Source organism: Falco biarmicus, chromosome 13 (genome assembly GCF_023638135.1).
Source record: "Falco biarmicus isolate bFalBia1 chromosome 13, bFalBia1.pri, whole genome shotgun sequence".
NCBI classification, from domain to species: Eukaryota; Metazoa; Chordata; class Aves; order Falconiformes; family Falconidae; genus Falco; species Falco biarmicus.
This window is the reverse complement of record NC_079300.1, coordinates 18,019,937-18,035,227: the sequence shown is the minus strand read 5'-3', so window position 1 is coordinate 18,035,227 and position 15,291 is coordinate 18,019,937. Positions and strand designations below refer to the sequence as shown.

At 41.2% G+C, this 15,291-nt stretch overlaps 1 protein-coding gene across 9 annotated transcripts in view; it reads right to left on the bottom strand.

Annotated features, from left to right (window-relative positions):
• TRIP12 (thyroid hormone receptor interactor 12) overlaps positions 1-12,359 on the bottom strand; it is a 79,924-nt gene extending 67,565 nt beyond the window's left edge. For 6 of the 9 annotated variants that reach the window (XM_056359045.1, XM_056359049.1, XM_056359051.1 and 3 more), the window contains exon 1: positions 11,887-12,356. The gene's annotated coding sequence lies outside the window, so the exon portion shown is untranslated. Of the gene's footprint in view, positions 1-2,868; positions 3,025-11,678; positions 11,812-11,886 lie in introns of those variants that run through there. The other 3 variants (XM_056359054.1, XM_056359047.1, XM_056359046.1) reach the window with 3 other exon arrangements.
• Positions 12,360-15,291: the final 2,932 nt, after the last annotated feature.

Here is a 15,291-nt window from a genome sequence, read left to right as displayed (position 1 = left end):
CTGCTGAAGCAACCTGAAATTACATCAGCTTCTCCTTTACTCTCCCACCACAAACACTACTCCAGTCTATGCAGGTATAAAAAACAAAGCAGCTTAGACTACATCCAACCACAAATGTGTATTTTAAAATTAGTTGGTAACTGGGCCACCAACCTTCCCAGCAATGCAGCAAAAACCCCCAAGAGTAGGTGCAAATTTAGTTTGTTGCCATAACCTCGAATACTATTACATAGTAACAAACTACCTTGATTTAAGTAAACTTAAGACTTTGTCACAGGTCTGGACTTGCCTTAGTCACTTTCCACTTCTGATATCGTCAACAGAAAGACCAAATCCTTCTGAAGTAGGTTTTTTTAATGAGTTGGATAATATAAAGCAAAGATACGCTCACTTATGTCTCATAGAAGCTATTGAGAACCAGAAGTACAGTAGTTTGCATCTTCTCTATTTGTCTCACACTGTGATCTCTGAGGAGCATTCATGAGTCGATGGGCACAAAACTCTGGGTCCTTTATTTCATTGCCTCAGCTGTTCAAAGCTTAAGTATTGCAAGTTAACATCTTTAGACCACCTTCCCTTAAGGTAACTAAACACAGCAGTACCTGTGGGAGCAACTGCCTTTCATGGTATACCTATAACATTCATGACAATTCAGCTAGATTTAATGGTATAAAAGCTGAACACTTAGACACAATTCTGCATATTGGTTTTTTTCTTCCTGTTAGCCTTTAGCTGCCAACTAGATATTTTAGGGTAAAAGTCAGCCATTTAAAGTACTTCAATCTGAAGTGATCCAAAAAAAACACAGTAAGGAAGAATTGTCACTTCGCTTAAAAAAAACCACAACTAAACACTAAAATGCTATTTAAAAAGAGATCCCATTAGCATTCACAGTATTTCCAGGAACAGGCCCTTCTCCCTTCCTGAGAAACTAAGATTTAAGACTGGTTCTTCCAAATACTTTTCACGACAGCCTACCTTCCTCCACTGTGTCAGTAGTGCCATGAAGTTATATTTGTTTACTCTATGGACATATATAGATAGATCGATACCCTCACTGAATCAGAGTTTAGCAAAAGAGTACAAGTACTCTTTGATGAGGACTATTAAACTAGAGCTTTCCACCCCTGTCAGTTTCAAACACACACAGAAGAGCAAGAATATTTTGGATTAAGTACTTTATCTTTTAGATATAGCTGGATTCAAGATATTCATGGTTTTGTTAATGTGCAGTCAGAGGCCCACACTGGAAAACAAAAAAGTTTAAAGTGACAGCTTCTGTAAGCTATGGGTGCTTAAACACTTATAAGACTTGAAAACAGGCAATAACCTTAAACTTGTGATGGAATTAAATCTTGAAACCCTGATTTCAGTAATGACAGGACACCAGTAAATTCCAGAAGTGAAAGATCTTTTGATGGCAGAACTCAGGACTCTTGCTACTATTTCCAGGCTTACAGAAGAGAGGTCCTTCATTATTATATTTCTGTTTTCTTAAATCCCTAACCATTTAAACAACCAATTGCTGTTAAGTAGCATCCAAATAGAACACATCATCATATGACTTCAGCAGAAAGCATTTGTAATGATGAGCAGACTATTACCCATAAAAGGAAACTATGAAATAAGATGAAAGCTGTATTATTGTTACAGCCTTGCTTATTTCAGCATAACTATCCAGGTGATATGATTATCTAAAGCCAGAGCTGTTCTCCAAACTATCAAGACTTAAAAGCTCCATTTCATCTCCTCCTCCCCTCCCTCAAAATAGTAAGTATGTGTCAAAAGTACAAAACAGTAAAATATTCTAATGAGAAATTCTGCAATGATACGAATATGAAGTACAAAACCACCAAGCAGCACAGAGATCCTGTATCTCAGTACTAAAAACAAGAACTTTTGCTATAAGCCAAGCCCTTGTCAGTTGACATGAGCATTAGTGACTATATGTTACAGTTACTTACATAGTGATAACTGGAAAAGAATGGAGAGGAGGGGGGGTATGAAAAGATGAACCAATGCTTAAGTATATATACTATTACAGAGTAACTGAGAATTCTCCAGTGCTTTTGTACAAAAGAAGTATTTATCTGGAATACTCTATCCCATCACAGCTGGCCTTGGTCAAGAGAGATGAATTCCAGTTGAAAGAAAAGTACTCTTACAGAAGGCGACTAATAAAGCCAGTATTATTTAGCCTGGCAACAGAAAGGTTATAAATGCTTTCTGTAAGTGCAAAGGGTAAAACACCAGGAGAAAAAAATTATTTAAGATGAGAAGACAGCACTGATGCAGTTAGCAGGCAAAACTTATGAGAAACTTGCAGGTTGGAAATTAGATGATCCTACATTTCAAGAAATGACATTCTGAAAGGATCTCCTAGGAGGGCTGAAGAATTAAAAAAGCAAGTATGAAAAAAAATCAAAACAAAACACACAGACACACCTGCTTTTTAGATGGCTGCAAATTAAGAGATTTAAGTGATATACCAACAATATTAGCAGATTACACTTCTAGCATTATGAGGTCTCTTACTAAGATTATTCCTAGACATTAGTACTTCATTCTCCTTACCAAAACCTGACAAATAACAAGTTCTGTTGTTCTACTAGGCCAACCAACAGAGACAAGATGCTCATGTTGCTCAGGACTGAGACACTCTGCTACAAAAAGTATTTTAAAGGCTCAGTTCCTAGCAAAGGCCACCCCCACTTTGACTTTGTTGCTAAGGCCATAACTAGAACACCATTCTTGCTATCCTAACACCCACACCTCAGAACGCAGAAGTCAGAGAAGACACTGCAAAGAAGCAAACCTATATTATCTACAGTTTGTGACGTTTTTCTTGTCCTGTCCAATGGTACCTACCACTGAAACTCTGGAAAGAAAACTTGTCCCCACACCTTCAGCTGGAAAGGGTTGGGGGGGGAAGGCAGAAGATAGCTCTCCAAAGCAAGTTCTTGCAGTAAGCAGCAAGTCCTAGGATTTAAAAATAAAAAACCACAAACCAAACACCACACTTTTGGATAGGGTTATTCTATGCAGAGGTTGTTTACCCAATTTGATCCTTCTACTGCTGTGTCACTCTGTGCCCATATGTTCATGTTTGATATCTCCCAATGTGTGTGCAAGGAGGTAGGGGTGTTGGAAATATGCCAGAGTTATCACAATCAGAAAACCAAATGAGCTACTCAATTTTTTTAGAAAGATCTCCACCCAGAACTAGCAGGCAAAAACCCAGGAACACTATGCAAGTACAACATAGATATTTTGTAACTGAGTTGTTAACAACATTCAAGACAACTTCAATCTCAGAAGGGGTTACAGAACAGAGAAAGTTCTGTACTGATTTAACTCTGTTGCTAGATCCATTACCCATATCACCTGCTATATAGCTTGATTTGCCATCTTACTGAGCTGTCTTTCCAAATAGCCTAACATAATTTTGTTTAAGCAAAACAATATTGCAAATCTAAAAATCTGCAAGGAAGAAACAATTTCTTAGTTGAAGGGGAACAGCTTTTAGATAAAAATATATTAAGCAATTTTGTTATGCACAGCAACCTACTTGGCTTACTTTTGATTAAGTTTTTAGAATGCTCTACCACCACTAAAACAAGATCAGAATTACTTGCATTAATAGTACAGGTGAGATCTAATAGGGTTTCCAGTAACTTCAAGTGGCCACAAAACTGCAACAATACAGCAGATACCACAACAGAAACAATGCTAGTTTAGAACAGTCAGACCGCTAAGAACAAGTTGAGGGAGTTGACCAGGTGTTTCTGGTGACAATACAGCTGTTGCCAGCAGGAAACATAGCTAGAATTCAAGTGTAAGATCTCAGTCTAATAGAAACTCAGGCTTCATCTGAACAAAATACATGAAATAAAGACGTTTGAAAAATAGGTGATACAACTACAATGATTTTACGCATTGACTTAAGTTACCCAATACCAGTCTACTTTATTTAGAACTACAAGAATTTTAACAGCCTGTGGCTAAGTCTGCGACAGAGGAAAAAGCCTAATACACCAAGAGAATACACTTTACTCCAGACAGCTTCTGGAAGCAATAAAGTACAGCAACAAGTGTGTTCATTGCATTGTTTTGAAAATGACAGATTGAGATTACTTTGCCTGTCACTTCAGTGGAGCATCACAGGCAACTTTACATTTATTTTAAGTGTGCTCTCAAAATTAACTGATTACTACATTTGCACTTAACTTTCCAAATATACAGTAGTTCTCAGGTTCTAGCTTACTTGACTTCATCTGCATACAGCACAGTTAAATCAAAATCTTCAGTGCCCATTCTGTTCCAACTCCACTTTGGTTTTGGCAGTATGTCAAGAACCCCTAAGCTATTAAAAAAAAAAAAGAAAAAACTCCCATCCTTACTACTGTGACTATAGTGCTCAAGTATTTAAACATTAATGGAAGGCATTTAAGCAGTACCATTCCTTCACACACTAAATTCCACAAAAATCATCTTTCCTCTTCACAGTTAACCTGAAGAGAGCCACTCTCTCCACAAAGTATTTAAATGTATTTTTTTAAAAAAAGAGCATTTCTCTTAACAGTGCTTCTTCCAATTCTAGTTACAAAGGGATGATAATAGTTTTCAGCTGGACTCCCTCTGTCAAGGCTCTAGTATGAAACATGGCTACATTCAGTTGCAAGTCTACAAACACTTGAGGTAAATGAGAAATAGGGAATATGCAACAGAACTATATCAACTTCAAATTTATTCTATGACAACTTTTAAGAAAGGATCTTTGCCATCTTATTTTTGGCAAAGAAATACATTTGTTCTTCTGTCCAGCTTTTCATAACTGAGTAACAGAATGAAACTAACTTATTTAATCCATAATCTTAGGGTATAATGCAGGTCTTCATTGTTACTACCAGTGTTTTACTGTAGAAAGCTATCTGCTAAATAAATCAGGCAGAATGCTACCAGAGTTAAGATATGGCAGCACACACAGTCATTACATAAACATGAAAAACATTGTGGAATACAATGTAGCAGATCTTCAAAGCACAACTTTTAACACTTGGAATCCTGGCTTAAAGTTTGCCAAAGTTATGTAGCTTCTATCACTTGCTTTAAATGAGATTCAATTGAAATGCGGTTTTCTCCAGAAATTTTCTGATTAACTTCAAATCAAATTGCATTTTTACGTACACCAATGGTATTCCTGCCCCTTCAATTACATCCATTCATTTATTTTGATTACTGGTATTACTTAAAGATCTGAAACCTAGCTATGCAGCTTCTTCTCAGGTACTATCATATCATGCTTATACACCCAGACTATGACTGCGTGTCCTTGTTCAAGTTAGCTGTTTCCCACCTTCCCCTCATCCCTTTACCATGGATGAGTTCATCAAGCTATTATACCTGAAACAAGTTTTAAAGAGCAATTACAGTTCCCAGTCAGTAATTTGATTGTAACAGAGTATATCCTCAAAATAGAGAGGAAGAGAACATTTGCTCTCTAAGGAAGGCAGAGTTCCAAGTTTGTATTTCAGTATACAGCCTATTAATATGCACCTTAAGTTACTTTGTTCATTAGTTCCCTTTAAATGCATAGCCACATCTCACCTGTGATCAGAAGGTTCAGTTACATTGCACACACCTTCCAGGAAGGGACACTCTTTATACTGAATAGGATAATTACATAAGGGATTTGACATTGGAAGACACAGAACATTATTAACATGGATAAGATGCCATCTTCCAGCCCTGATGCTAACCATGTCTTACAATATTATCTTGTCCAAAAATAGGCATCTACCACAGGTTCATACTCCACAAAGATACATGATGTAAAGACAGCTTCTCCTCATTAACTCCAGGAGTTAAATAAGCACCTAATCATTATACCAGCATCAAAGACATTTAATGCAAGTGCCTTGATTGTTGCGGGGGGGGGGGGAGAGGTATATGTGTGCATGTGTTTTCCCTTGTGTTTGGGGTGTGGGGGGAGGCAGGCATGGGGGATGCTGAATTCCATCACTAGCATTACTATGCCTTGTTTACATCTTCCCTTTTTTGATGCCTCAACTCATTTATATTGCTCCTGAAAACTTCCTGGTTTCAACTTAGAAGATAGTACCTAAATATATTTTTGATGTCCACATTTATTTACCTGTACTTCCGCTTTTACATCTAAGCAGTCTTGGACCAAGAGAGGAGGTACAGAACAGGCTTAAAGCACATAAAATCCCACAGTACAGAAAAAGAGATCATTTCTCCTACTCGTAATAGATCAGATAAACCATAACAAGCTGATCACAAAGCAAGTAAGACAGAAGTTAGACATGGAGAAAGATTAGGGAGAAAATGGCACACACGTTTCCTAAAAGCAAAGACAGCATGAGACTAGACCTAGTTACCTTGGAGCATAAATCTGTACTAGGTGACCTATGAAGGCTTGTCCCAGGCCTGTTTTTCCTAATGGTTTTACCTTTAGGAACTACCTCTAAAAATCCAATTAAAAATTCTTCATTATAGTTACTGCTCTGCATTAATAACAACTGATACTAACCATGCTTTAAACACACAATAATAGTCAGCCACAGATCTGAAGGAGATGCATATCACTGGTATTGACTCTAATGCCCGTCTCATTACATCACACAGACTTCTGAAAGTTTAATACCTTTGTCCCCAAATAACACATGTACATGAGAAAAAAAATGTTTGCGTTCTTTCATTTCCACCTTTACAGAAGTCTAGCAAGTAGATGCCCTTTACACTAAGTTTGCTTATTTGAATGTTATGGAACAAATAAAAAAAAAGTTGTCAGTAACAAGTTACTTTGCAAGCAGAATAAACGTGAAATATACTTCACCTTTCACATCTTAAAAAAACAGTCACCATCTTCAAGAAGTACCAGGGACCTCAGCTTCCATTTTGAAATACCAAATTGCTCCCTATAACTCCAGGTTCACATTCCAGGAGATGACTCAGACCCTTCCATACCTTTTCAGAAGGTCAAATCTTTGCAGTTCAGCATGCACACTTCATTGTGGACACCATCACAAAGCAGACCAATCCATTCAGAAAACACCGAGAAACTGTGTTTTCCCCCCTTCTCTATGAGACAGCATTGTACTGTTACACATAGAATCCTTCTGGTTTCCTCTCTACATATACCTCTGTAGGTTGTTTGGGGTTTTTTTCCCCTTTCTCACTACTCAAGAAGATGGAGTTACTTCATCAGTACAGTTTATTTATACAAGAGTAGATAAAGTCAAGTGGTGAGAAGGGCCAAGTGACCTCCACAGGTCCTCTCCAAACTGGCTTACTCTATGAATCATGACAAGAGAGGCTTTTTTGGAGCAACTGAAGGCAACTACGGCTTGAACAGCATTGCTAGTACTTCTCATGCATCTTTAATATTGAAGTTCAGTATTAGATCACCATGATTAACTTTGATATAGGCCTAACCTTTCCAATGTTTCCTATATAAAAGTCTTCACTTCAAAAGCTGACTATCTATTGCTCTTATACCTGGCAGTTTTCTGCCATATTTCTACTGAGCATGTTCATGAGTCAAGGAAGACTGACAACAGTCAGTACATTGCAAGACAAGCCTTATTATAGACAGTGAGCGTAAACAGATTGGTTGTATGTGCTCGAACCCTGGCTGCCAGACAGAATTGAAGGAGAATATGACTGCATATTTACACAGTTAGATTCTACCAACTTGATGAGAAAAATTTTATCACGTGGTAGGATTAGGAGAACAATTGCTCCTCAAAACTAATCTTTGCACTAAAGTAACCATCACTGCTATCTGAAATTTCGCATGCAGTGAAGAAGCTAGTTGATTTAGCACCATCTTTCACACTGACTGTACACTTGATACCATGTGTAGCTAGGAATTTTACTTACAGAAGATGGCAGAATTCATGTTTTCAAGTTAATCACTTTGTTTAAAAAAAGACATCCTGAAACAAGCAGCTACATACAAGCATTTTTGTCATGATCACCAGTGACAAGTCTGAAAACAATTCTGCTCCTTGAGAAACAAGTTATTTCGTGCAAATTGAAAAATTATCAGGAGAAAAAAAGAAACAGTTAATGATACTTTGTTTTGCAGTTACCAACCTCATGTCCTGAATAACTTAGCTACAAAAATGTTCAACAAGAAGTTGCTTCATATACCGCCATAAATCTATGGTACTATGTATGGATTAAAATATTAAGAGCAAAGTAAAAGTATTACTTTTTCAGAAAAATAAACCCACTGACCCAAAGGTAATCTGTTACCCTACAAAAAAAATTCAGATGTACTACTGCCTTCAGAAGGAGCACTGAATAGGGCAGCAACAGCTTGGTGAAAAGTTTCCACTATTAAGAGTGTCACAGAGTCCACGAAGTGCTTTAAAGACAACGTTACTATTTGACAGGTAATGGACAGGACAGAGATCATCCAACAGGCCAGTGGGAGATCCCACAAACTTTCAAGGTTCAGTTTTTCATAATGTGATAGTACACCATGTTGTGCAACTTTAGGATTTGATTATTCTTTGTCACAATAATTTAGTCTGTGTGACAGAGGACAAACCCGTGATCAGAAGTGTTCTACATGATGCTTACTAATTAGCTTGTTGGAAAATACAGCATGGCCTATAAATCTAAGATTAACACAGATAGTTCTGAGATGCACTTACACTGCAAATTAAGTACAAACACATAGGTTAGTAAAACAATAACCTTTCTACTCGTGCTTTAGCTTCACTGCTTAGAAACAAAAGTAATTTAGTCAGGTTGTCTTCCTGGATTGTCTCAAAGTAAATAACTGTACTTATCAGTGATGTAATGACCCACACAGAAATAATGTCATGAATGAAGACGTGACAAAAAGTCAGCTGCATTACATTTTGCTAAACTGCTGCAGAAGGAATACAGTGTCTTTGTTGCCTATAGCTTTGAGCCTCAAATTTAGGAATTATTTTATGAACACAAGTTTTCATTACAATTTTTTTTCCTGTAATACTTACTTTCCAGGTTTGAGGACAAACAGTCAAAATGTAATATAAAAAGAATAATTAAAAAAAAATGAATTTGTGCATGATTCCCCATTGAGAATGGTAATTCTGAATACTCGTTTACAGGGAAGATACAGGTTGTTTCCCTAATGGTCACTTTAGCCTAAAGAACTTTTGCAAGACATCAAAAGAAGCCATTTTCATAAGCCTCTTACTCAACAGGTCAGCACTCCTATTGAGGTAGATCTGCTATATTAATAAGTAGTAATGTCACACTGTGGATGACCTACAATTTTTCTACTAACAGCTGAGACCTGTTTAGGCTGCTACCTTTGTAACTATCTGGAGATTGAAGAAACATTCAGACTTAAAAATTGTCAATTCAAGCTTACTACTCTCAATTTTTCAGAAAGACCCTAGGAGTGAGGGGCAGGGGGGGAAGAAATCAGGTTACCCATATTTCTAACACAACAACAGGATACACCAAACAATAAAAACTAAAAATACCCTTCCATTTTAAGATCAAAAACAGTGTATATACAGATCCAAGCCATTCACCATCAGCTACATTTTACAACTATTGCACATTAAAAACATGTAAGTTACTGAAAACTTGAAGTATTATTTACAGTATTTACTCACCAGAACACTGCTTTTAAACTTCTTAGTTCAAATCTAATATTAATTGTTAAAATATTAGCTGCAAAAACTGAAACACTATTTTTTTCATAAATACATTTTATCCCTATCAATATTTAATAAACAGGTTACCAAACAATAGAACACTACACAGGTATTTTTCAAGTATTGCTTTTATGTTCATTATGCAACTTTTTATATATGTAAAAAAATATTTTAAAAAACTTTAAGCTAAATGAAAAACTTAAAAACCTCACAATTCTGTTTCAGCAGAAATCAAATACCAAAAAACACTGATATACAATTAAAAAGTCTAGTCTTGGGGGTGGGAGAGAAGAGAGAGAGAAGTGGGGAGAAAATAATAAACTGGAGATAAACGGAAGTAATCACAGCAATGCTTACCAGCTTTTAAAGTCCTACAATGAAAGTATATCCACAACAAGAGTTCCCATCATAAAAACCTGTAAAATTAACTTAAGCGCTTGGAATTCCTCTTCTTTCTCTTTATGAAAAATGTACTTCATATTTGTCAGGCAGCAACTACTCAACCCCTCTTTCTGACAGCCTTTAAAGCACCAGGAAAAGCTCAATATTCATAATACACATAACACAAACTGTGGAAGTTTACCTGTTTGAGTAAAGTTTTGTGTTACAGTGTGGATCAATATTATTTCTGCTGAACAAGCCAGGAAAAAAAAAACTTGAACAGCCTTTTGAAAAAAAACTATTTCAAATTAAAATTATTATTAGATTGCTACACATAATAAAACCACCCTGAAAACAAACTGCACACACTCTAAAAACGTTCCCAAGTTGCATGCCAGACTTACAGAATAAATTTAGGCCAGTACCAAGCACTCATTTCTTCCCCGTGTGTAAATGCGACACAATCGGGCCTCACATGCAGGCCTCTCTCTCCAATACAGGCAGGACCTTTGTTCAATACGTCGATGTTTTTCCCCCAAAGCCCTTGACATAACTTTCCATTCTTTCCCCTATTATTTTCCGGTTCACAGTCTAGACTTTCGGACTCCCGTTCTGTGAAAACCCCTGGCTGTCGAGAAAGCCAGTGCACTAGGAAGGCCGGGGGGGGGGGGGGGGGGGGGGGGAAGGGGGAACAATAAAAAAGTTGAACAGCAGGAAGATGGGCCTACAGGTCTGGCGAAAGCCCCGGTATCAGTTTGTTTCCCAGCCCCAGATAAGCGGAGCAGGACCCAGGAGGTGGCTGGCGTCAGTGCTACCAGCACCTCAAAACTTCTCCCACTCCCCAGCCCCCCCAGCCCGCTGGGGAAGGAGGAAGCGCCAGGCAGGAAAGGCAGAACCCAGCGTTTGATCAGCCTCCAAGTACGACGCATTATGCAAGCAAACGCGAGGACCAGGCAACTTGCTTCTTGACTGAAAGCAACAAAAACATCAGCTCTAAAACATTAACTGCGAAAATAACCCCTTCTTGTGGCTAGCCAGCACTGAAACTCCGACCCTACAGGCGCCTCCATTCTCTTGCCACCTTCTTCCTCCCCCCCAAAGGCTTGTGAAAGATGGACGTCGGCCGATTATTTAGCATTTTTATCGAGCCGGGCAGGGGGGAAGGCAAGAGGAATTGCTATTTTTTCCTTTAAGATATTCGATAGCTCCTTCAAGGGAAGAAAAAAAGAAAAGAAAAGAAAAAAAAAAAAAAGCAGAGCCATTGGGGAAAAGAGGGCCAGCCGGAGCGGGGGAGGGAGAAGACGGGGAAGGGCATACAAATCGGTACGGCAGTGTCAACACTGACACTGCCCTTTTGTATCAGCAGCTCCACAGGGCCCGGAGCGGGGAGGCCGCGCTCCCCCCACACGCCGGGCGGCCCGGGCGAGGCGAAGCCGCGGGCAGCAGCTCTGCTCGACGCCGGGGGGAGAGGGGATGTCCCTAGAGCGGGCTCCAGTGACTGCCTGGCCATTTTGTCAGCTCCGTTTCCACCCCTTCCCTTCCTCAACGAAGAGCCCCCTCCTCTCGCCCCATTACACACCTCCGGCCCCCCGCCACACACACACTCACCAGCGCGGCGTCGTGTCGTCCCCACCTCCCCAATCCGCAACAATGCTCCGGGATGGCGCTGCTCCCCTCCCCCTGCCCCGGGCCGCCGGGAAGGGCAGCTCGGCTAATGCCGGGGATGACACAACAGGCCCGGCCACCCGACCCGGAGGCTACCGAGGGGCCCAACGCTACAGCGCCCCGCGCCCGCCTCCTCGGCGCCCCCGAGTACCTAGTTTGTCCCGATGCGGCCTCCGCAGACGCTCCGTGCCTCCCCTCCTCCCGGCAGCAGCCGCCTCTCTTCCCTTCAATTATCAGCTGAAGCCGCAGCACCGAGCAGCGCCTCGTCCGCCGCCTCCGCCGCCGAACCCTTTCCAGCGGCGTGAGGGGGAGGCTGTGGGACTACTTTCTCCCGTCTCCGGGGCTCTGCCGGGGCCTGCGCGACCCCTGGGCCGACGGGCGGCCCCTGTCTCGGCTGCCGCCCCCCACGCAGACCCCGCTGCGTTGCTATGCTCGCCCCGCTCCTTGCATTCGGCGGGGGTCGTCGCTGGGCGGTCAGTATCCCTCCGCCGGGGTCGTCACCCCTGGGTCCGCACGACTGTCTCCCCTCGGGTGAGGGCGGGGGGCGCGGGAGGGGGGCGGATCCGGCGGGGGAGCGGGGCTTTGCCGGCGGCGGGGGCGAGGACCCTGCCCGGCCACCGCGTTACTACCGGCCCTGCTCCTTTAAGAGAGGGCTGGGCTCCCGGTGACCCCGCGTGATGTCCGCCTCTTCCTGGTTGCCATGGATGCCGCCTTCCAGCGTCCCAAAATGGCGTCACCGCTGCGGGCGAACGCGTTCGAGACGCGCGGGCAGGCCCCGGCCGCCAGCCAGGCCCTCCGCCGCTGCCCGGCGGGAGCTGGGTGCCGGGCCGCCCGCCGGCGGGGAGCGGCCTCTGCCCTGCCGTTCCCCTCCCCTCGCTTCACGGCCGTCGCTCCTCCTTCTGCCCAGAAGGGAAGGTGGCTGCGGCCTGCGCCCGGCTCCTGAAGCGGCAGTGGCTTCAGCGAGGGCCCGTTTGCGGGCAGGAGCTGGTGAGGAACGGAGGGGCTCGCAGCGCCGGGCTGGGGAAGAGCGAGGGTCTCCTGCTAACGCCGCCGGGTAGCGACCCGGGGGGCGCCGCCGGCAAGTGCTGCTGGCATGGCCTCCTGAGGGCTGGGAGCGCCTTGCTGCCGCCGTGAGACGTGGTGGCGGTAAGTAGCTGGCAGCAGGTAAGGGTTTGCCGCCGGAAAGGATGATTTCCTAGGGAAGGCGTGCAGGACGAGGAGCCCTGTAGGTGGGAGGTTCCCTCTGCCTGGAGTAGCCCAGGCCTGTGGGAAGGGGCTCTGGGTGAGGGCCAGAGGAAGCGGGGAAAAGCAGATCCTGCAAAATAGGGAGTTAGTAGCCTTGCGCAGAAGTATGTACCCACCTGTGGCTTCGTAACCTTAAAACAATCTTAAGTGTACTCTTAGAAACGCCTCACAAATAAATGAGACACTAACATGTAGAGTAAATAACAAATCTTTAAGTAACATCGCAATATTTCCCCTAAGGAAAGATAAGTTTAGCTGCACTCTCAGAGTAACTAGACCTGGGAGGGCAGGGAGGAGCAATAGTCTTGCGTCTCATTCCAGGAAAATAGTACACTTACCCATCTGGGAATGGGAAGACTGTGTATATTTTCCATATGGTACCTGAAGATGTTTAGGTCTCCTTGCCTTATGGCTGTGTATGTAACTGGTTTTCTGATCACAGAAATAAGCAATGCTAAATATCCTGGCAGATATTTTTTGGATTTTTTTTTAAATATGCTGCAAAATGTGCTATATGAATGTGTTTCAGAATAATCTAATAGTAATCGTTGATGAGGAATATTTGATAGTAAACAAATGCAATCCAGCAAACTTCATTATGAGTCTGTAAGGTTATGAAATAAAAATGCAAGTCTTCTATAATTGTTGTTTCATTTTGACCAGGTTGACTTTGTATGTACAAGAGATGAATATAAATGCTTGTCTCAGGCAGGACATAGTGATTTAGAACTTGTGAAGCTTCAAAAAATTTTCTGAGGAAGTTTTTTTAATGTCTCACTGAATCAAAAAACAACGTATTTTGAAACTAGGAGGAAGGTTTTGTTTTATTTTCCCAAAGTAAACCAAAATAGTGAATATGTATTCTTCCAGGTATGAGGGAATTGTCACCTTTGTAACTGAAATTACTGGGAAGGGGAGGCGACAAACTGCAGTTCAGCTGCAATTCCAAATTATCTGTATTCTGTATGTTATATGCTGCTTGTTTTGGTGTCTCAGCTGCCTAGATTTTCTTCTTAAGTTACCATTGTCTTTAGCTGTTTCAGAAGGGGGTCTTGTTTCACTTTCCTAAAGAAAAATTAAAATAAGGTACAACTGACAAGGCAACTTCAGGGAGCTTTGCCACTGAAATTGAGGGTAATTACAGTGCTGCACAATAGCTGGGAAATATGTGTTTTCTGTAGCTTGTAATGGGCCTGTCCCATTGACCTCATGAGAACCGTTACCAGTGGTGTGTCTGTTCATAGAATACGTAATTGAATGTTATGGATTTTTTAACCATTCTTTTTTGCACTCATAATAAATATAAGATGTTCCTAATTATTATTATCTTCAGTTTTTTGGTTCTCAGATTGGTTTTCTGTCAAACACTTCAGATACCTATTTTCGGTTTTGTTTTCAGCTGCCCAAATATATCCTTAAAACAAACTAAAGTCAGTTAACATAAACTGTGCAAAAAGCTATGTAACTGTCAGTGGAAGTAAGTTGAAATCATTTTGTAAATGTTTATTTTACAAAAGCATTACCAGCAACTTAGTGTTATTGAAAAAGAATGGGTTTGGATTATTTGAAAAAATTTGGTTTGGTTTTATGGCAGTAATATCAATTGAGTATAATGCAATGAACATATGTATTTGAATATATCACTATATCCTCTGAGGCTGGTGAGGGCATCCAGCAAAACTTCCCAATTCAATCACATTTGAATTCACTATTGCTGAAAACAAGTAACCTCACATCAGTAATCTCTGTGTTTTTAACTGCTGTACACATAAAACTTCTGGATGCTACTTAGCCTTTCTGCAGGCTATGAAGTCTCCCAAAGAGATCTGTGTCAGAAACAGTAATTGAAGGTATATGCATCACCGGTGTGCCATGTTATGTATCGTGTAAGCCATACTGTGTTAGCATCTAGGAAGCCTAATTGGTTGGGGTTTTTTTGGTTTTTTGCATTCCAAGTATGCTATTTTGCAGTCTCGTAATAAATAATAATAGTTTCCTGAAAGACCTTACAGTCTAAGCCCCCAACCTTGCACAGTTACATGAATGCTGACATTTGGTACTTTGAATAGTCCCATTCTTTGAAGTCAGTGGTTTTGAAACAGTTCATTGTTTTTCTTTAAAAACAAAAAGGGAGTTTGTGGCTGCATGGTGGATTGGTATGAAGGTTTCCATATTTCTGTGAGTGTTGTCCTACTTTGAATGATCTCTGTGGGCTTTACATGAGCAGTAAATTAAACTCCTTCAGGATTAAGTTATTGATTTATCAGGCATGTTTTGCACAGCTCCAGAGCATGTGGTCATGGCCAGGATT